This window comes from Rhipicephalus microplus, unplaced genomic scaffold (genome assembly GCF_043290135.1).
Source record: "Rhipicephalus microplus isolate Deutch F79 unplaced genomic scaffold, USDA_Rmic scaffold_58, whole genome shotgun sequence".
Lineage (NCBI taxonomy): Eukaryota > Metazoa > Arthropoda > Arachnida > Ixodida > Ixodidae > Rhipicephalus > Rhipicephalus microplus.
In genome coordinates, this window is record NW_027464631.1 from 244,407 (window position 1) to 267,282 (window position 22,876).

The 22,876-nt window shown below is 53.2% G+C and overlaps 5 non-coding genes across 5 annotated transcripts; all 5 read right to left on the reverse strand.

Moving 5' to 3' along the window:
* Window positions 1-308: 308 nt before the first annotated feature.
* On the reverse strand, window positions 309-385 carry TRNAN-GUU (transfer RNA asparagine (anticodon GUU)). The gene has a single exon. It is a non-coding gene; the product is annotated as a tRNA-Asn (tRNA).
* Window positions 386-5,002: 4,617 nt separating this feature from the next.
* On the reverse strand, window positions 5,003-5,079 carry TRNAN-GUU (transfer RNA asparagine (anticodon GUU)). The gene has a single exon. It is a non-coding gene; the product is annotated as a tRNA-Asn (tRNA).
* A 5,801-nt stretch (window positions 5,080-10,880) lies between these two features.
* On the reverse strand, window positions 10,881-10,957 carry TRNAN-GUU (transfer RNA asparagine (anticodon GUU)). The gene has a single exon. It is a non-coding gene; the product is annotated as a tRNA-Asn (tRNA).
* Window positions 10,958-16,763: 5,806 nt separating this feature from the next.
* Window positions 16,764-16,840, reverse strand: TRNAN-GUU (transfer RNA asparagine (anticodon GUU)). The gene has a single exon. It is a non-coding gene; the product is annotated as a tRNA-Asn (tRNA).
* Window positions 16,841-17,349: 509 nt separating this feature from the next.
* Window positions 17,350-17,426, reverse strand: TRNAN-GUU (transfer RNA asparagine (anticodon GUU)). The gene has a single exon. It is a non-coding gene; the product is annotated as a tRNA-Asn (tRNA).
* Window positions 17,427-22,876: the final 5,450 nt, after the last annotated feature.

Consider the following 22,876-nt stretch of genomic DNA (forward strand, 5'->3'; position numbering starts at 1 on the left):
AAAGCAACACACCACTCCCGGGAGAACTCGAACCTCCAACCTTTCCGTTAACAGCCGATCGCGCTAGCCAATTGCGCCACGGAGACAGTCCTGCTCCACTCTCACCATCGTCAGAACATTTCTTCAGAGCTATCAGCCCAAAGAAAAAAAAGCGCCGCACCACCATCGGGTGGGCTCGAACCTCCAACCTTTCAGTTAACAGCCCATCGCGCTAGCCAATTACGCCACGGAGACAGTCGTGCTCCACTCTCACCACCATCAGAACATATCTTCAAAGCTATAAGGGCAAAGAAAAAAAAGCAACACACCACTCCCGGGAGGGTTCGAACCTCCAACCTTTCGGTTAACAGCCGAACGCGCTAGCCGATTGCGCCACGGAGACAGTCGTGCTCCACTCCCACCACCATCAGAACATATCTTCAAAGCTATCAGCGCAAAGAAAAAAGCAACACACCACTCCCGGGAGGGCTTGAACCTCGAACCTGTCGGTTAACAGCCGATCTCGCTAGCCAATTGCGCCACGGAGACAGTCCTGCTCCACTCTCACCACCATCACAACATATCTTCAAAGCACTCAGCCCAAAGAAAAAAAAGCGCCGCACCACCACCGAGTGGGCTCGAACCTCCAACCTTTCGGTTAACAGCCGATCGCGCCAGCCAATTGCGCCACGGAGACAGTCGTGCTCCACTCTCCCCCCCGTCAGAACATTTCTTCAGAGCTATCAGCCCAAAGGAAAAAAAGCGCCGCACCACCACCGAGTGGGCTCGAACCTCCAACCTTTCGGTTAACAGCCGATCACGCTAGCCGATTGCGCCACGGAGACAGTCGTGCTCCACTCCCACCACCATCAGAACATATATTCAAAGCTATCAGCGCAAAAAAAAGCAACACACCACTCCCGGGAGAGCTCGAACCTCCAGCCTTTCGGTTAACAGCCGATCGCGCTAGCCAATTGCGCCACGCAGAGAGTCGTGCTCTTTTCTCACCACCAACAGAACATATCTTCAATGCTATCAGGGCAAAGAAAAAAAAGCGCCGCACCACCACCGGGTGGGCTCGAACCTCCAACCTTTCGGTTAATAGCCCATCGCGCTAGCCAATTGCGCCACGGAGACAGTCGTGCTCCACTCTCACCACCGTCAGAACATTTCTTCAGAGCTATAAGCCCAAAGGAAAAAAAGTGCCGCACCACCACCGGGTGGGTTCGAGCGTCCAACCTTTCGGTTAATAGCCCATTGCGCTAGCCAATTGCGCCACGGAGATAGTCGTGCTCCACTTCCACCACCATCAGAACATATCTTCAAAGCTATCAGCGCAAAAAAAAGCAACACACCACTCCCGGGAGAGCTCGAACCTCCAACCTTTTGGTTAACACCCGATCGCGCTAGCCGATTGCGCAACGGAGAAAGTCGTGCTCCGCTCTCACCACCAACAGAACATTTCTTCAGAGCTATCAGCGCAAAGAAAAAAGCAACACACCACTACCGAGAGGGCTTGAACCTCGAACCTTTCGGTTAACAGCCGATCTCGCTAGCCAATTGCGCCACGGAGACAGTCGTGCTCCACTCTCACCACCGTCAGAACATTTCTTCAGAGCTAACAGCCCAAAGAAAAAAAAGCGCCGCACCACCACCAGGTGGGCTGGAACCTCCAAACTTTCGGTTAACAGCCGATCGCGCTAGCCAATTGCGCCATGGAGACAGTCCTGCTCCACTCTCACCACCATCAGAACATTTCTTCAGAGCTATCAGCCCAAAGGAAAAAAAGCGCCGCACCACCACCGAGTGGGCTCGAACCTCCAACCTTTCGGTTAACAGCCGATCACGCTAGCCGATTGCGCCACGGAGACAGTCGTGCTCCACTCCCACCACCATCAGAACATATATTCAAAGCTATCAGCGCAAAAAAAAGCAACACACCACTCCCGGGAGAGCTCGAACCTCCAGCCTTTCGGTTAACAGCCGATCGCGCTAGCCAATTGCGCCACGCAGAGAGTCGTGCTCTTTTCTCACCACCAACAGAACATATCTTCAATGCTATCAGGGCAAAGAAAAAAAAGCGCCGCACCACCACCGGGTGGGCTCGAACCTCCAACCTTTCGGTTAATAGCCCATCGCGCTAGCCAATTGCGCCACGGAGACAGTCGTGCTCCACTCTCACCACCGTCAGAACATTTCTTCAGAGCTATAAGCCCAAAGGAAAAAAAGTGCCGCACCACCACCGGGTGGGTTCGAGCGTCCAACCTTTCGGTTAATAGCCCATTGCGCTAGCCAATTACGCCACGGAGACAGTCGTGCTCCACTCTCACCACCATCAGAACATATCTTCAAAGCTATCAGCGCAAAGAAAAAAGCAACACACCACTCCCGGGAGGGCTCGAACCTCCAACCTTTAGGTTAACAGCCGATCTCGCTAGCCAATTGCGCCAAGGAGACAGTCGTGCTCCACTCTCACCACCGTCAGAACAATTCTCCAGAGCTATCAGCGCAAAGAAAAAAGCAACACACCACTACCGAGAGGGCTTGAACCTCGAACCTTTCGGTTAACAGCCGATCTCGCTAGCCAATTGCGCCACGGAGACAGTCGTGCTCCACTCTCACCACCGTCAGAACATTTCTTCAGAGCTAACAGCCCAAAGAAAAAAAAGCGCCGCACCACCACCAGGTGGGCTGGAACCTCCAAACTTTCGGTTAACAGCCGATCGCGCTAGCCAATTGCGCCATGGAGACAGTCCTGCTCCACTCTCACCACCATCAGAACATATCTTTAAAGCTATCAGCCCAAAGAAAAAAAAAGCAACATACCATTACTGGGTGGACTCGAACCTTTCAGTTAACAGCCCATCGCGCTAGCCAATTGCGCCACGGAGAGAGTCGTGCTCCACTCTCACCACCATCAGAACATATCTTCAAAGCTATCAGCGCAAAGAAAAAAGCAACACACCACTCCCGGTAGGGCTCGAACCTGCAACCTTTCGGTTAACAGCCGATCGCGCTAGCCAATTGCGCCAAGGAGACAGTCATGCTCCACTCTCACCACCGTCAGAACTATTCTTCAGAGCTATCAGCCCAAAGGAAAAAAAGCGCCGCACCACCACCGGGTGGGCTCAAACCTCCAACCTTTTGGTTAACACCCGATCGCGCTAGCCAATTGTGCAACGGAGAGAGTCGTGCTCCACTCTCACCACCAACAGAACATATCTTCAAAGCTATCAGCGCAAAGAAAAAAGCAACACACCACTCCCGGGAGGGCTTGAACCTCGAACCTTTCGGTTAACAGCCGATCTCGCTAGCCAATTCCGCAACGGAGACAGTCCTGCTCCACTCTCACCAACATCAGAACATATCCCAAAGGCTATCAGCCCAAAGAAAAAAAAAGTGCCGCACCACCACCGAGTGGGCTCGAACCTCCAACCTTTCGGTTAACAGCCGATCGCGCTAGCCAATTGCGCCACGGAGATAGTCGTGCTCCACTTCCACCACCATCAGAACATATCTTCAAAGCTATCAGCGCAAAAAAAAGCAACACACCACTCCCGGGAGAGCTCGAACCTCCAACCTTTCGGTTAACAGCCAATCGCGCTAGCCAACTGCGCCACGGAGACAGTCCTGCTCCACTCTCATCATCGTCAGAACATTTCTTCAGAGCTATCAGCCCAAAGAAAAAAAAGAGCCGCACCACCATCGGGTGGGCTCGAACCTCCAACCTTTCAGTTAACAGCCCATTGCGCTAGCCAATTACGCCACGGAGACAGTCCTGCTCCACTCTCACCACCATCAGAACATATCTTAAAGGCTATCAGCCCAAAGAAAAAAAAGCGCCGCACCACCACCGAGTGGGCTCGAACCTCCAACCTTTCGGTTCACAGCCGATCGCGCCAGCCAATTGCGCCACGGAGACAGTCGTGGTCCACCCTCCTCCCCGTCAGAACATTTCTTCAGAGCTATCAGCCCAAAGAAAAACAAGCGTCGCACCACCACCGGGTGGGCTTGAACCTCCAACTATTCGGTTAACAGCCGGTCGCGCTAGCCAATTGCGCCACGGAGATAGTCGTGCTCCACTTCCACCACCATCAGAACATATCTTCAAAGCTATCAGCGCAAAAAAAAGCAACACACCACTCCCGGGAGAGCTCGAACCTCCAACCTTTCGGTTAACAGCCAATCGCGCTAGCCAATTGCGCCACGGAGACAGTCCTGCTCCACTCTCATCATCGTCAGAACATTTCTTCAGAGCTATCAGCCCAAAGAAAAAAAAGAGCCGCACCACCATCGGGTGGGCTCGAACCTCCAACCTTTCAGTTAACAGCCCATCGCGCTAGCCAATTACGCCACGGAGACAGTCCTGCTCCACTCTCACCACCATCAGAACATATCTTAAAGGCTATCAGCCCAAAGAAAAAAAAGCGCCGCACCACCACCGAGTGGTCTCGAACCTCCAACCTTTCGGTTCACAGCCGATCGCGCCTGCCAATTGCGCCACGGAGACAGTCGTGGTCCACCCTCCTCCCCGTCAGAACATTTCTTCAGAGCTATCAGCCCAAAGAAAAAGAAGCGCCGCACCACCACCGGGTGGGCTTGAACCTCCAACTATTCGGTTAACAGCCGGTCGCGCTAGCCAATTGCGCCACGGAGATAGTCGTGCTCCACTTCCACCACCATCAGAACATATCTTCAAAGCTATCAGCGCAAAAAAAAGCAACACACCACTCCCGGGAGAGCTCGAACCTCCAACCTTTCGGTTAACAGCCGATCGCGCTAGCCAATTGCGCCACGGAGACAGTCCTGCTCCACTCTCACCATCGTCAGAACATTTCTTCAGAGCTATCAGCCCAAAGAAAAAAAAGAGCCGCACCACCATCGGGTGGGCTCGAACCTCCAACCTTTCAGTTAACAGCCCATCGCGCTAGCCAATTACGCCACGGAGACAGTCGTGCTCCACTCTCACCACCATCAGAACATATCTTCAAAGCTATAAGGGCAAAGAAAAAAAGCAACACACCACTCCCGGGAGGGTTCGAACCTCCAACCTTTCGGTTAACAGCCGAACGCGCTAGCCGATTGCGCCACGGAGACAGTCGTGCTCCACTCCCACCACCATCAGAACATATCTTCAAAGCTATCAGCGCAAAGAAAAAAGCAACACACCACTCCCGGGAGGGCTTGAACCTCGAACCTGTCGGATAACAGCCGATCTCGCTAGCCAATTGCGCCACGGAGACAGTCCTGCTCCACTCTCACCACCATCACAACATATCTTCAAAGCACTCAGCCCAAAGAAAAAAAAGCGCCGCACCACCACCGAGTGGGCTCGAACCTCCAACCTTTCGGTTAACAGCCGATCGCGCCAGCCAATTGCGCCACGGAGACAGTCGTGCTCCACTCTCCCCCCCGTCAGAACATTTCTTCAGAGCTATCAGCCCAAAGGAAAAAAAGCGCCGCACCACCACCGAGTGGACTCGAACCTCCAACCTTTCGGTTAACAGCCGATCACGCTAGCCGATTGCGCCACGGAGACAGTCGTGCTCCACTCCCACCACCATCAGAACATATATTCAAAGCTATCAGCGCAAAAAAAAGCAACACACCACTCCCGGGAGAGCTCGAACCTCCAGCCTTTCGGTTAACAGCCGATCGCGCTAGCCAATTGCGCCACGGAGAGAGTCGTGCTCTTTTCTCACCACCAACAGAACATATCTTCAAGGCTATCAGGGCAAAGAAAAAAAAGCGCCGCACCACCACCGGGTTGGCTCGAACCTCCAAACTTTCGGTTAATAGCCCATCGCGCTAGCCAATTGCGCCACGGAGACAGTCGTGCTCCACTCTCACCACCGTCAGAACATTTCTTCAGAGCTATAAGCCCAAAGGAAAAAAAGTGCCGCACCACCACCGGGTGGGTTCAAGCGTCCAACCTTTCGGTTAATAGCCCATTGCGCTAGCCAATTACGCCACAGAGACAGTCGTGCTCCACTCTCACCACCATCAGAACATATCTTCAAAGCTATCAGCGCAAAGAAAAAAGCAACACACCACTCCCGGGAGGGCTCGAACCTCCAACCTTTAGGTTAACAGCCGATCGCGCTAGCCAATTGCGCCAAGGAGACAGTCGTGCTCCACTCTCACCACCGTCAGAACAATTCTCCAGAGCTATCAGCCCAAAGAAAAAAAAGCGCCGCACCACCACCGGGTGGGCTCGAACCTCCAACCTTTTGGTTAACACCCGATCGCGCTAGCCGATTGCGCAACGGAGAAAGTCGTGCTCCACTCTCACCACCAACAGAACATTTCTTCAGACCTATCAGCGCAAAGAAAAAAGCAACACACCACTACCGAGAGGGCTTGAACCTCGAACCTTTCGGTTAACAGCCGATCTCGCTAGCCAATTGCGCCACGGAGACAGTCGTGCTCCACTCTCACCACCGTCAGAACATTTCTTCAGAGCTAACAGCCCAAAGAAAAAAAAGCGCCGCACCACCACCAGGTGGGCTGGAACCTCCAAACTTTCGGTTAACAGCCGATCGCGCTAGCCAATTGCGCCATGGAGACAGTCCTGCTCCACTCTCACCACCATCAGAACATATCTTTAAAGCTATCAGCCCAAAGAAAAAAAAAGCAACATACCATTACTGGGTGGACTCGAACCTTTCAGTTAACAGCCCATCGCGCTAGCCAATTGCGCCACGGAGAGAGTCGTGCTCCACTCTCACCACCATCAGAACATATCTTCAAAGCTATCAGCGCAAAGAAAAAAGCAACACACCACTCCCGGTAGGGCTCGAACCTCCAACCTTTCGGTTAACAGCCGATCGCGCTGGCCAATTGCGCCAAGGAGACAGTCATGCTCCACTCTCATCATCGTCAGAACATTTCTTCAGAGCTATCAGCCCAAAGAAAAAAAAGAGCCGCACCACCATCGGGTGGGCTCGAACCTCCAACCTTTCAGTTAACAGCCCATCGCGCTAGCCAATTACGCCACGGAGACAGTCCTGCTCCACTCTCACCACCATCAGAACATATCTTAAAGGCTATCAGCCCAAAGAAAAAAAAGCGCCGCACCACCACCGAGTGGGCTCGAACCTCCAACCTTTCGGTTCACAGCCGATCGCGCCAGCCAATTGCGCCACGGAGACAGTCGTGGTCCACCCTCCTCCCCGTCAGAACATTTCTTCAGAGCTATCAGCCCAAAGAAAAAGAAGCGCCGCACCACCACCGGGTGGGCTTGAACCTCCAACTATTCGGTTAACAGCCGGTCGCGCTAGCCAATTGCGCCACGGAGATAGTCGTGCTCCACTTCCACCACCATCAGAACATATCTTCAAAGCTATCAGCGCAAAAAAAAGCAACACACCACTCCCGGGAGAGCTCGAACCTCCAACCTTTCGGTTAACAGCCAATCGCGCTAGCCAATTGCGCCACGGAGAAAGTCCTGCTCCACTCTCATCATCGTCAGAACATTTCTTCAGAGCTATCAGCCCAAAGAAAAAAAAGAGCCGCACCACCATCGGGTGGGCTCGAACCTCCAACCTTTCAGTTAACAGCCCATCGCGCTAGATAATTACGCCAAGGAGACAGTCCTGCTCCACTCTCACCACCATCAGAACATATCTTAAAGGCTATCAGCCCAAAGAAAAAAAAGCGCCGCACCACCACCGAGTGGTCTCGAACCTCCAACCTTTCGGTTCACAGCCGATCACGCCAGCCAATTGCGCCACGCAGACAGTCGTGGTCCACCCTCCTCCCCGTCAGAACATTTCTTCAGAGCTATCAGCCCAAAGAAAAAGAAGCGCCGCACCACCACCGGGTGGGCTTGAACCTCCAACTATTCGGTTAACAGCCGGTCGCGCTAGCCAATTGCGCCACGGAGATAGTCGTGCTCCACTTCCACCACCATCAGAACATATCTTCAAAGCTATCAGCGCAAAAAAAAGCAACACACCACTCCCGGGAGAGCTCGAACCGCCAACCCTTCGGTTAACAGCCGATCGCGCTAGCCAATTGCGCCACGGAGACAGTCCTGCTCCACTCTCACCATCGTCAGAACATTTCTTCAGAGCTATCAGCCCAAAGAAAAAAAAGAGCCGCACCACCATCGGGTGGGCTCGAACCTCCAACCTTTCAGTTAACAGCCCATCGCGCTAGCCAATTACGCCACGGAGACAGTCGTGCTCCACTCTCACCACCATCAGAACATATCTTCAAAGCTATAAGGGCAAAGAAAAAAAGCAACACACCACTCCCGGGAGGGTTCGAACCTCCAACCTTTCGGTTAACAGCCGATGGCGCTAGCCGATTGCGCCACGGAGACAGTCGTGCTCCACTCCCACCACCATCAGAACATATCTTCAAAGCTATCAGCGCAAAGAAAAAAGCAACACACCATTCCCGGGAGGGCTTGAACCTCGAACCTGTCGGTTAACAGCCGATCTCGCTAGCCAATTGCGCCACGGAGACAGTCCTGCTCCACTCTCACCACCATCACAACATATCTTCAAAGCACTCAGCCCAAAGAAAAAAAAGCGCCGCACCACCACCGAGTGGGCTCGAACCTCCAACCTTTCGGTTAACAGCCGATCGCGCCAGCCAATTGCGCCACGGAGACAGTCGTGCTCCACTCTCCCCCCCGTCAGAACATTTCTTCAGAGCTATCAGCCCAAAGGAAAAAAAGCGCCGCACCACCACCGAGTGGGCTCGAACCTCCAACCTTTCTGTTAACAGCCGATCACGCTAGCCGATTGCGCCACGGAGACAGTCGTGCTCCACTCCCACCACCATCAGAACATATATTCAAAGCTATCAGCGCAAAAAAAAGCAACACACCACTCCCGGGAGAGCTCGAACCTCCAGCCTTTCGGTTAACAGCCGATCGCGCTAGCCAATTGCGCCACGGAGAGAGTCGTGCTCTTTTCTCACCACCAACAGAACATATCTTCAATGCTATCAGGGCAAAGAAAAAAAAGCGCCGCACCACCACCGGGTGGGCTCGAACCTCCAACCTTTCGGTTAATAGCCCATCGCGCTAGCCAATTGCGCCACGGAGACAGTCGTGCTCCACTCTCACCACCGTCAGAACATTTCTTCAGAGCTATAAGCCCAAAGGAAAAAAAGTGCCGCACCACCACCGGGTGGGTTCGAGCGTCCAACCTTTCGGTTAATAGCCCATTGCGCTAGCCAATTACGCCACGGAGACAGTCGTGCTCCACTCTCACCACCAACAGAACATTTCTTCAGAGCTATCAGCGCAAAGAAAAAAGCAACACACCACTACCGAGAGGGCTTGAACCTCGAACCTTTCGGTTAACAGCCGATCTCGCTAGCCAATTGCGCCACGGAGACAGTCCTGCTCCACTCTCACCACCATCAGAACATATCTTCAAAGGTATCAGCCCAAAGAAAAAAAGCGCCGCACCACCACCGAGTGGGCTCGAACCTCCAACCTTTCGGTTATCTGCCGAACGTGCTAGCCAATTGCGCCAAGGAGACAGTCGTGCTCCACTCTCACCACCGTCAGAACATTTCTTCAGAGCTATGAGCCAAAAGAAAAAAAGCGCCGCACCACCATCGGGTGGGCTCGAACGTCCAACCTTTCGGTTAACAGCCAATCGCGCTAGCCAATTGTGCCACGGAGACAGTCGTGCTCCACTGTCACCACCGACAGAACATTTCTTCAGAGCTAACAGCCCAAAGAAAAAAAAGCGCCGCACCACCACCAGGTGGGCTGGAACCTCCAAACTTTCGGTTAACAGCCGATCGCGCTAGCCAATTGCGACATGGAGACAGTCCTGCTCCACTCTCACCACCATCAGAACATATCTTTAAAGCTATCAGCCCAAAGAAAAAAAAAGCAACATACCATTACTGGGTGGACTCGAACCTCCAACCTTTCAGTTAACAGCCCATCGCGCTAGCCAATTGCGCCACGGAGAGAGTCGTGCTCCACTCTCACCACCATCAGAACATATCTTCAAAGCTATCAGCGCAAAGAAAAAAGCAACACACCACTCCCGGTAGGGCTCGAACCTCAAACCTTTCGGTTAACAGCCGATCGCGCTAGCCAATTGCGCCAAGGAGACAGTCATGCTCCACTCTCACCACCGTCAGAACAATTCTTCAGAGCTATCAGCCCAAAGGAAAAAAAGCGCCGCACCACCACCGGGTGGGCTCAAACCTCCAACCTTTTGGTTAACACCCGATCGCGCTAGCCAATTGTGCAACGGAGAGAGTCGTGCTCCACTCTCACCACCACCAGAACATATCTTCAGAGCTATCAACCCAAAGAAAAAAAGCGCCGCACCACCACCGGGTGGGCTCGAACCTCCAACCTTTTGGTTAACAGCCGATCGCGCTAGCCAATTGCGCCACAGAGAGAGTCATGCTCCTTTCTCACCACCAACAGAACATATCTCCAAAGCTATCAGCGCAAAGAAAAAAGCAACACACCACTCCCGGGAGGGCTCGAACCTCCAACATTTCGGTTAACAGCCGATCGCGCTAGCCACTTCCGCATCGGAGACAGTCCGGCTCCACTCTCACCACCGTCAGAACATTTCTTCAGAGCTATCAGCCCAAAGAAAAAAAAGCGCCGCACCACCATCGGGTGGGCTCGAACCTCCAACGTTTCGGTTAACAGCCAATCGCGCTAGCCAATTGCGCCACGGAGACAGTCCTGCTCCACTCTCACCATCGTCAGAACATTTCTTCAGAGCTATCAGCCCAAAGAAAAAAAAGCGCCGCACCACCATCGGGTGGGCTCGAACCTCCAACCTTTCTGTTAACAGCCCATCGCGCTAGCCAATTACGCCACGGATACAGTCGTGCTCCACTCTCACCACCATCAGAACATATCTTCAAAGCTATAAGGGCAAAGAAAAAAAGCAACACACCACTCCCGGGAGGGTTCGAACCTCCAACCTTTCGGTTAACAGCCGAACGCGCTAGCCGATTGCGCCACGGAGACAGTCGTGCTCCACTCCCACCACCATCAGAACATATCTTCAAAGCTATCAGCGCAAAGAAAAAAGCAACACACCACTCCCGGGAGGGCTTGAACCTCGAACCTGTCGGTTAACAGCCGATCTCGCTAGCCAATTGTGCCACGGAGACAGTCCTGCTCCACTCTCACCACCATTACAACATATCTTCAAAGCACTCAGCCCAAAGAAAAAAAAGCGCCGCACCACCACCGAGTGGGCTCGAACCTCCAACCTTTCGGTTAACAGCCGATCGCGCCAGCCAATTGCGCCACGGAGACAGTCGTGCTCCACTCTCCCCCCCGTCAGAACATTTATTCAGAGCTATCAGCCCAAAGGAAAAAAAGCGCCGCACCACCACCGAGTGGGCTCGAACCTCCAACCTTTCGGTTAACAGCCGATCACGCTAGCCGATTGCGCCACGGAGACAGTCGTGCTCCTCTCCCACCACCATCAGAACATATATTCAAAGCTATCAGCGCAAAAAAAAGCAACACACCACTCCCGGGAGAGCTCGAACCTCCAGCCTTTCGGTTAACAGCCGATCGCGCTAGCCAATTGCGCCACGGAGAGAGTCGTGCTCTTTTCTCACCACCAACAGAACATATCTTCAATGCTATCAGGGCAAAGAAAAAAAAGCGCCGCACCACCACCGGGTTGGCTCGAACCTCCAACCTTTCGGTTAATAGCCCATCGCGCTAGCCAATTGCGCCACGGAGACAGTCGTGCTCCACTCTCACCACCGTCAGAACATTTCTTCAGAGCTATAAGCCCAAAGGAAAAAAAGTGCCGCACCACCACCGGGTGGGTTCAAGCGTCCAACCTTTCGGTTAATAGCCCATTGCGCTAGCCAATTACGCCACGGAGACAGTCGTGCTCCACTCTCACCACCATCAGAACATATCTTCAAAGCTATCAGCGCAAAGAAAAAAGCAACACACCACTCCCGGGAGGGCTCGAACCTCCAACCTTTAGGTTAACAGCCGATCGCGCTAGCCAATTGCGCAAAGGAGACAGTCGTGCTCCACTCTCACCACCGTCAGAACAATTCTCCAGAGCTATCAGCCCAAAGAAAAAAAAGCGCCGCACCACCACCGGGTGGGCTCGAACCTCCAACCTTTTGGTTAACACCCGATCGCGCTAGCCGATTGCGCAACGGAGAAAGTCGTGCTCCACTCTCACCACCAACAGAACATTTCTTCAGAGCTATCAGCGCAAAGAAAAAAGCAACACACCACTACCGAGAGGGCTTGAACCTCGAACCTTTCGGTTAACAGCCGATCTCGCTAGCCAATTGCGCCACGGAGACAGTCGTGCTCCACTCTCACCACCGTCAGAACATTTCTTCAGAGCTAACAGCCCAAAGAAAAAAAAGCGCCGCACCACCACCAGGTGGGCTGGAACCTCCAAACTTTCGGTTAACAGCCGATCGCGCTAGCCAATTGCGCCATGGAGACAGTCCTGCTCCACTCTCACCACCATCAGAACATATCTTTAAAGCTATCAGCCCAAAGGAAAAAAAAGCAACATACCATTACTGGGTGGACTCGAACCTCCAACCTTTCAGTTAACAGCCCATCGCGCTAGCCAATTGCGCCACGGAGAGAGTCGTGCTCCAGTCTCACCACCATCAGAACATATCTTCAAAGCTATCAGCGCAAAGAAAAAAGCAACACACCACTCCCGGTAGGGCTCGAACCTCCAACCTTTCGGTTAACAGCCGATCGCGCTAGCCAATTGCGCCAAGGAGACAGTCATGCTCCACTCTCACCACCGTCAGAACAATTCTTCAGAGCTATCAGCCCAAAGGAAAAAAAGCGCCGCACCACCACCGGGTGGGCTCAAACCTCCAACCTTTTGGTTAACACCCGATCGCGCTAGCCAATTGTGCAACGGAGAGAGTCGTGCTCCACTCTCACCACCAACAGAACATATCTTCAAAGCTATCAGCGCAAAGAAAAAAGCAACACACCACTCCCGGGAGGGCTTGAACCTCGAACCTTTCGGTTAACAGCCGATCTCGCTAGCAAATTCCGCCACGGAGACAGTCCTGCTCCACTCTCACCAACATCAGAACATATCCCAAAGGCTATCAGCCCAAAGAAAAAAAAAGCGCCGCACCACCACCGAGTGGGCTCGAACCTCCAACCTTTCGGTTAACAGCCGATCGCGCCAGCCAATTGCGCCACGGAGACAGTCGTGGTCCACCCTCCTCCCCGTCAGAACATTTCTTCAGAGCTATCAGCCCAAAGAAAAAGAAGCGCCGCACAACCACCGGGTGGGCTTGAACCTCCAACTATTCGGTTAACAGCCGATCGCGCTAGCCAATTGCGCCACGGAGATAGTCGTGCTCCACTTCCACCACCATCAGAATATATCTTCAAAGCTATCAGCGCAAAAAAAAGCAACACACCACTCCCGGGAGAGCTCGAACCTCCAACCAATCGGTTAACAGCCAATCGCGCTAGCCAATTGCGCCACGGAGACAGTCCTGCTCCACTCTCATCATCGTCAGAAGATTTCTTCAGAGCTATCAGCCCAAAGAAAAAAGCAACACACCACTCCCGGGAGGGCTTGAACCTCGAACCTGTCGGTTAACAGCCGATCTCGCTAGCCAATTGTGCCACGGAGACAGTCCTGCTCCACTCTCACCACCATTACAACATATCTTCAAAGCACTCAGCCCAAAGAAAAAAAAGCGCCGCACCACCACCGAGTGGGCTCGAACCTCCAACCTTTCGGTTAACAGCCGATCGCGCCAGACAATTGCGCCACGGAGACAGTCGTGCTCCACTCTCCCCCCCGTCAGAACATTTCTTCAGAGCTATCAGCCCAAAGGAAAAAAAGCGCCGCACCACCACCGAGTGGGCTCGAACCTCCAACCTTTCGGTTAACAGCCGATCACGCTAGCCGATTGCGCCACGGAGACAGTCGTGCTCCTCTCCCACCACCATCAGAACATATATTCAAAGCTATCAGCGCAAAAAAAAGCAACACACCACTCCCGGGAGAGCTCGAACCTCCAGCCTTTCGGTTAACAGCCGATCGCGCTAGCCAATTGCGCCACGGAGAGAGTCGTGCTCTTTTCTCACCACCAACAGAACATATCTTCAATGCTATCAGGGCAAAGAAAAAAAAGCGCCGCACCACCACCGGGTTGGCTCGAACCTCCAACCTTTCGGTTAATAGCCCATCGCGCTAGCCAATTGCGCCACGGAGACAGTCGTGCTCCACTCTCACCACCGTCAGAACATTTCTTCAGAGCTATAAGCCCAAAGGAAAAAAAGTGCCGCACCACCACCGGGTGGGTTCAAGCGTCCAACCTTTCGGTTAATAGCCCATTGCGCTAGCCAATTACGCCACGGAGACAGTCGTGCTCCACTCTCACCACCATCAGAACATATCTTCAAAGCTATCAGCGCAAAGAAAAAAGCAACACACCACTCCCGGGAGGGCTCGAACCTCCAACCTTTAGGTTAACAGCCGATCGCGCTAGCCAATTGCGCCAAGGAGACAGTCGTGCTCCACTCTCACCACCGTCAGAACAATTCTCCAGAGCTATCAGCCCAAAGAAAAAAAAGCGCCGCACCACCACCGGGTGGGCTCGAACCTCCAACCTTTTGGTTAACACCCGATCGCGCTAGCCGATTGCGCAACGGAGAAAGTCGTGCTCCACTCTCACCACCAACAGAACATTTCTTCAGAGCTATCAGCGCAAAGAAAAAAGCAACACACCACTACCGAGAGGGCTTGAACCTCGAACCTTTCGGTTAACAGCCGATCTCGCTAGCCAATTGCGCCACGGAGACAGTCGTGCTCCACTCTCACCACCGTCAGAACATTTCTTCAGAGCTAACAGCCCAAAGAAAAAAAAGCGCCGCACCACCACCAGGTGGGCTGGAACCTCCAAACTTTCGGTTAACAGCCGATCGCGCTAGCCAATTGCGCCATGGAGACAGTCCTGCTCCACTCTCACCACCATCAGAACATATCTTTAAAGCTATCAGCCCAAAGAAAAAAAAAGCAACATACCATTACTGGGTGGACTCGAACCTCCAACCTTTCAGTTAACAGCCCATCGCGCTAGCCAATTGCGCCACGGAGAGAGTCGTGCTCCAGTCTCACCACCATCAGAACATATCTTCAAAGCTATCAGCGCAAAGAAAAAAGCAACACACCACTCCCGGTAGGGCTCGAACCTCCAACCTTTCGGTTAACAGCCGATCGCGCTAGCCAATTGCGCCAAGGAGACAGTCATGCTCCACTCTCACCACCGTCAGAACAATTCTTCAGAGCTATCAGCCCAAAGGAAAAAAAGCGCCGCACCACCACCGGGTGGGCTCAAACCTCCAACCTTTTGGTTAACACCCGATCGCGCTAGCCAATTGTGCAACGGAGAGAGTCGTGCTCCACTCTCACCACCAACAGAACATATCTTCAAAGCTATCAGCGCAAAGAAAAAAGCAACACACCACTCCCGGGAGGGCTTGAACCTCGAACCTTTCGGTTAACAGCCGATCTCGCTAGCAAATTCCGCCACGGAGACAGTCCTGCTCCACTCTCACCAACATCAGAACATATCCCAAAGGCTATCAGCCCAAAGAAAAAAAAAGCGCCGCACCACCACCGAGTGGGCTCGAACCTCCAACCTTTCGGTTAACAGCCGATCGCGCCAGCCAATTGCGCCACGGAGACAGTCGTGGTCCACCCTCCTCCCCGTCAGAACATTTCTTCAGAGCTATCAGCCCAAAGAAAAAGAAGCGCCGCACAACCACCGGGTGGGCTTGAACCTCCAACTATTCGGTTAACAGCCGATCGCGCTAGCCAATTGCGCCACGGAGATAGTCGTGCTCCACTTCCACCACCATCAGAACATATCTTCAAAGCTATCAGCGCAAAAAAAAGCAACACACCACTCCCGGGAGAGCTCGAACCTCCAACCATTCGGTTAACAGCCAATCGCGCTAGCCAATTGCGCCACGGAGACAGTCCTGCTCCACTCTCATCATCGTCAGAAGATTTCTTCAGAGCTATCAGCCCAAAGAAAAAAAAGAGCCGCACCACCATCGGGTGGGCTCGAACCTCCAACCTTTCAGTTAACAGCCCATCGCGCTAGCCAATTACGCCACGGAGACAGTCCTGCTCCACTCTCACCACCATCAGAACATATCTTAAAGGCTATCAGCCCAAAGAAAAAAAAGCGCCGCACCACCACCAAGTGGGCTCGAACCTCCAACCTTTCGGTTCACAGCCGACCGCGCCAGCCAATTGCGCCACGGAGACAGTCGTGGTCCACCCTCCTCCCCGTCAGAACATTTCTTCAGAGCTATCAGCCCAAAGAAAAAGAAGCGCCGCACCACCACCGGGTGGGCTCGAACCTCCAACTATTCGGTTAACAGCCGGTCGCGCTAGCCAATTGCGCCACGGAGATAGTCGTGCTCCACTTCCACCACCATCAGAACATATCTTCAAAGCTATCAGCGCAAAAAAAAGCAACACACCACTCCCGGGAGAGCTCGAACCTCCAACCTTTCGGTTAACAGCCGATCGCGCTAGCCAATTGCGCCACGGAGACAGTCATGCTCCACTCTCACCATCGTCAGAACATTTCTTCAGAGCTATCAGCCCAAAGAAAAAAAAGCGCCGCACCACCATCGGGTGGGCTCGAACCTCCAACCTTTCAGTTAACAGCCCATCGCGCTAGCCAATTACGCCACGGAGACAGTCGTGCTCCACTCTCACCACCATCAGAACATATCTTCAAAGCTATAAGGGCAAAGAAAAAAAGCAACACACCACTCCCGGGAGGGTTCGAACCTCCAACCTTTCGGTTAACAGCCGAACGCGCTAGCCGATTGCGCCACGGAGACAGTCGTGCTCCACTCCCACCACCATCAGAACATATCTTCAAAGCTATCAGCGCAAAGAAAAAAGCAACACACCACTCCCGGGAGGGCTTGAACCTCGAACCTGTCGGTTAACAGCCGATCTCGCTAGCCAATTGCGCCACGGAGACAGTCCTGCTCCACTCTCACCACCATCACAACATATCTTCAAAGCACTCAGCCCAAAGAAAAAAAAGCGCCGCACCACCACCGAGTGGGCTCGAACCTCCAACCTTTCGGTTAACAGCCGATCGCGCCAGCCAATTGCGCCACGGAGACAGTCGTGCTCCACTCTCCCCCCCGTCAGAACATTTCTTCAGAGCTATCAGCCCAAAGGAAAAAAAGCGCCGCACCACCACCGAGTGGGCTCGAACCTCCAACCTTTCGGTTAACAGCCGATCACGCTAGCCGATTGCGCCACGGAGACAGTCGTGCTCCACTCCCACCACCATCAGAACATATATTCAAAGCTATCAGCGCAAAAAAAAGCAACACACCACTCCCGGGAGGGCTCGAACCTCCAACCTTTCGGTTAACAGCCGAACGCGCTAGCCAATTGCGCCACGGAGACAGTCGTGCTCCACTCCCACCACCATCAGAACATATCTTCAAAGCTATCAGCGCAAAGAAAAAAGCAACACACCACTCCCGGGAGAGCTCGAACCTCCAACCTTTCAGTTAACAGCCCATAGCGCTAGCCAATTGCGCCACGGAGACAGTCGTGCTCCACTCTCACCACCATCACAACATATCTTCAAAGCTATCAGCCCAAAGGAAAAAAAGCACCGCACCACCACCGGGTGGGCTTGAACCTCCAACTATTCGGTTAACAGCCGATCGCGCTAGCCAATTGCGCCACGGAGATAGTCGTGCTCCACTTCCACCACCATCAGAACATATCTTCAAAGCTATCAGCGCAAAAAAAAGCAACACACCACTCCCGGGAGAGCTCGAACCTCCAACCTTTCGGTTAACTGCCGAACGTGCTAGCCGATTGCGCCAAGGAGACAGTCATGCTCCACTCTCACCACCGTCAGAACATTTCTTCAGAGCTATCAGCCAAAAGAAAAAAGCACCGCACCACCTTCGGGTGGGCTCGAACCTCCAACCTTTCGGTTAACAGCCAATCGCGCTAGCCAATTGTGCCACGGAGACAGTCGTGCTCCACTCTCACCACCGTCAGAACATTTCTTCAGAGCTATCAGCCCAAAGAAAAAAAAGCGCTGCACCACCACCGAGTGGGCTCGAACCTCCAACCTTTCGGTTAATAGCCCATCGCGCTAGCCAATTACGCCACGGAGACAGTCGTGCTCCACTCTCACCACCATCAGAACATATCTTCAAAGCTATCAGCGCAAAGAAAAAAGCAACACACCACTCCCGGGAGAGCTCGAACCTCCAACCTTTCGGTTAACAGATGATCGCGCTAGCCAATTGCGCCACGGAGACCGTCCTGCTCCACTCTCACCACCGTCAGAACATTTCTTCAGAGCTATCAGCCCAAAGGAAAAAAGCGCCGCACCACCACCGGGTGGGCTCGAACCTCCAACCTTTTGGTTAACAGCCGATCGTGCTTGCCAATTGCGCCACGGAGAGAGTCGTGCTCCTTTCTCACCACCAACAGAACATATCTTCAAAGCTATCAGGGCAAAGAAAAAAAAGCGCCGCACCACCACCGGGTGGGCTCGAACCTCCAACCTTTCGGTTAATAGCCCATCGCGCCAGCCAATTGCGCCACGGAGACAGTCGTGCTCCACTCTCACCACCGTCAGAACATTTCTTCAGAGCTATAAGCCCAAAGGAAAAAAAGTGCCGCACCACCACCGGGTGGGTTCGAGCGTCCAACCTTTCGGTTAATAGCCCATCGCGCTAGCCAATTACGCCACGGAGACAGTCGTGCTCCACTCTCACCACCATCAGAACATATCTTCAAAGCTATCAGCGCAAAGAAAAAAGCAACACACCACTCCCGGGAGGGCTCGAACCTCCAACCTTTCGGTTAACAGCCGATCGCGCTAGCCAATTGCGCCAAGGAGACAGTCATGCTCCACTCTCACCACCGTGAGAACATTTCTCCAGAGCTATCAGCCCAAAGAAAAAGAAGCGCCGCACCACCTTCGGGTGGGCTCGAACCTCCAACCTTTCGGTTAACAGCCCATCGCGCTAGCCAATTGCGCCACGGAGACAGTCCTGCTCCACTCTCACTACCGTCAGAACATTTCTTCAGAGCTATCAGCCCAAAGGAAAAAAGCGCCGCACCACCACCGGGTGGGCTTGAACCTCCAACCTTTTCGTTAACAGCCGATCGCGCTAGCCAATTGCGCCACGGAGAGAGTCGTGCTCCTTTCTCACCACCAACAGAACATATCTTCAAAGCTATCAGCGCAAAGAAAAAAGAACACACCACTCCCGGGAGGGCTTGAACCTCGAAGCTTTCGGTTAACAGCCGATCGCGCTAGCCAATTGCGCCGCGGAGACAGTCATGCTCCACTCTCACCACCATCAGAACAAAAGCTATAAGCGCAAAGAAAAAAGCAACACACCACTCCCGAGAGGGCTCGAACCTCCAACTTTTCTGTTAACAGCCGATCGCGCTAGCAAATTGCGCCACGGAGACAGTCCTGCTCCACTCTCACCACCATCAGAACATATATTCAAAGCTATCAGACGAAAGAAAAAAAAGCGCCGCACCACCACCGGGTGGGCTCGAACCTCCAACCTTTCGGTTAACAACCGATCGCGCTAGAGAATCGCGTAACGGAGACAGTCCCGCTCCACTCTCACCACCACCAGAACATATCTTCAGAGCTATCAGCCCAAAGAAAAAAAGCGCCGCACCACCACCGGGTGGGCTCAAACCTCCAACCTTTTGGTTAACAGCCGATCGCGCTAGCCAATTGCGCCACAGAGAGAGTCGTGCTCCTTTCTCACCACCAACAGAACATATCTCCAAAGCTATCAGCGCAAAGAAAAAAGCAACACACCACTCCCGGGAGGGCTCGAACCTCCAACATTTCGGTTAACAGCCGATCGCGCTAGCCACTTCCGCATCGGAGACAGTCCGGCTCCACTCTCACCACCGTCAGAACATTTCTTCAGAGCTATCAGCCCAAAGAAAAAAAAGCGCCGCACCACCATCGGGTGGGCTCGAACCTCCAACGTTTCGGTTAATAGCCAATCGCGCTAGCCAATTGCGCCACGGAGACAGTCGTGCTCCACTCTCACCACCGTCAGAACATTTCTTCAGAGCTATGAGCCCCCCAAAAAAAGCGCCGCACCACCACCGGGTGGGCTCGAACCTCCAACCTTTCGGTTAACAGCCGATCGCGCTAGCCAATTGCGCCATGGAGACAGTCCTTTTCCACTCTCACCACCATCAGAACATATCTTCAAAGCTATCAGCCCAAAGAAAAAAAAGCAACACACCACTCCTGGGAGGGCTCGAACCTCCAACCTTTCAGTTAACAGCCCATCGCGCTAGCCAATTGCGCCACGGAGACAGTCGGGCTCCACTGTCACCACCATCACAACATATCTTCAAAGCTATCAGCCCAAAGAAAAAAAAGCACCACACCACCACCGCGTGGGCTCGAACCTCCAACCTTTCGGTTACCAGCAGATCGCGCTAGCCGATTGCGCCACGGAGACAGTCTTGCTCCACTCTCACCACCATCAGAACATATCTTCAAAGCTATCAGCCCAAAGAAAAAAAAGCAACACACCACTCCCGGGAGGGCTCGAACCTCCAACCTTTCAGTTAACAGCCGATCGCGCTAGCCAATCGCGCCACGGAGACAGTCATGCTCCACTCTCAGCACCGTCAGAACATTTCTTCAGAGCTATCAGCCCAAAGGAAAAAAAGCACCGCACCACCACCGGGTGGGCTCAAACCTCCAACCTTTTGGTTAGCACCCGATCGCGCTAGCCAATTGCGCAATGGAGAGAGTCGTGCTCCACTGTCACCACCAACAGAACATATCTTCAAAGCTACCAGCGCAAAGAAAAAAGCAACACACATCTCCCGGGAGGGCTTGAACCTCGAACCTTTCGGTTAACAGCCGATCTCGCTAGCCAATTGCGCCACGGAGACAGTCCTGCTCCACTCTCACCATCGTCAGAACATTTCTTCAGAGCTATCAGCCCAAAGAAAAAAAAGCGCCGCACCACCATCGGGTGGGCTCGAACCTCCAACCTTTCGGTTAACAGCCGATCGCGCCAGCCAATTGCGCCACCGAGACAGTCGTGGTCCACCCTCCTCCCCGTCAGAACATTTCTTCAGAGCTATCAGCCCAAAGAAAAAGAAGCGCCGCACCACCACCGGGTGGGCTTGAACCTCCAACTATTCGGTTAACAGCCGATCGCGATAGCCAATTGCGCCACGGAGATAGTCGTGCTCCACTTCCACCACCATCAGAACATATCTTCAAAGCTATCAGCGCAAAAAAAGCAACACACCACTCCCGGGAGAGCTCGAACCTCCAACCTTTCGGTTAACAGCCGATCGCGCTAGCAAAATTGCGCCACGGAGACAGTCCTGCTCCACTCTCACCATCGTCAGAACATTTCTTCAGAGCTATCAGCCCAAAGAAAAAAAAGCGCCGCACCACCATCGGGTGGGCTCGAACATCCAACCTTTCAGTTAACAGCCCATCGCGCTAGCCAATTACGCCACGGAGACAGTCGTGCTCCACTCTCACCACCATCAGAACATATCTTCAAAGCTATAAGGGCAAAGAAAAAAAAGCGCCACACCACCACCGGGTGGGCTCGAACCTCCAACCTTTTGGTTAACACCCGATCGCGCTAGCCGATTGCGCAACGGAGAAAGTCGTGCTCCACTCTCACCACCATCAGAACATATCTTCAAAGCTATCAGCGCAAAGAAAAAAGCAACACACCACTCCCGGGAGGGCTCGAACCTCCAACCTTTAGGTTAACAGCCGATCGCGCTAGCCAATTGCGCGAAGGAGACAGTCGTGCTCCACTCTCACCACCGTCAGAACAATTCTCCAGAGCTATCAGCCCAAAGAAAAAAAAGCGCCACACCACCACCGGGTGGGCTCGAACCTCCAACCTTTTGGTTAACACCCGATCGCGCTAGCCGATTGCGCAACGGAGAAAGTCGTGCTCCACTCTCACCACCAACAGAACATTCCTTCAGAGCTATCAGCGCAAAGAAAAAAGCAACACACCACTCCCGGGAGGGCTTGAACCTCGAACCTTTCGGTTAACAGCCGATCTCGCCAGCCAATTGCGCCACGGAGACAGTCCTGCTCCACTCTCACCACCATCAGAACATATCTTCAAAGGTATCAGCCCAAAGAAAAAAAAGCGCCGCACCACCACCGAGTGGGCTCGAACCTCCAAACTTTCGGTTATCTGCCGAACGTGCTAGCCAATTGCGCCAAGGAGGCAGTCGTGCTCCACTCTCACCACCGTCAGAACATTTCTTCAGAGCTATGAGCCAAAAGAAAAAAAGCGCCGCACCACCATCGGGTGGGCTCGAACCTCCAACCTTTCGGTTAACAGCCAATCGCGCTAGCCAATTGTGCCACGGAGACAGTCGTGCTCCACTCTCACCACCGTCAGAACATTTCTTCAGAGCTAACAGCCCAAAGAAAAAAAAGCGCCGCACCACCACCAGGTGGGCTCGAACCTCCAAACTTTCGGTTAACAGCCGATCGCGCTAGCCAATTGCGCCATGGAGACAGTCCTGCTCCACTCTCACCACCATCAGAACATATCTTTAAAGCTATCAGCCCAAAGAAAAAAAAGCAACATACCATTACTGGGTGGGCTCGAACCTCCAACCTTTCAGTTAACAGCCCATCGCGCTAGCCCATTGCGCCACGGAGAGAGTCGTGCTCCACTTTCACCACCATCAGAACATATCTTCAAAGCTATCAGCGCAAAGAAAAAAGCAACGCACCACTCCCGGTAGGGCTCGAACCTCCAACATTTCGGTTAACAGCCGATCGCGCTAGCCAATTGCGCCAAGGAGACAGTCATGCTCCACTCTCACCA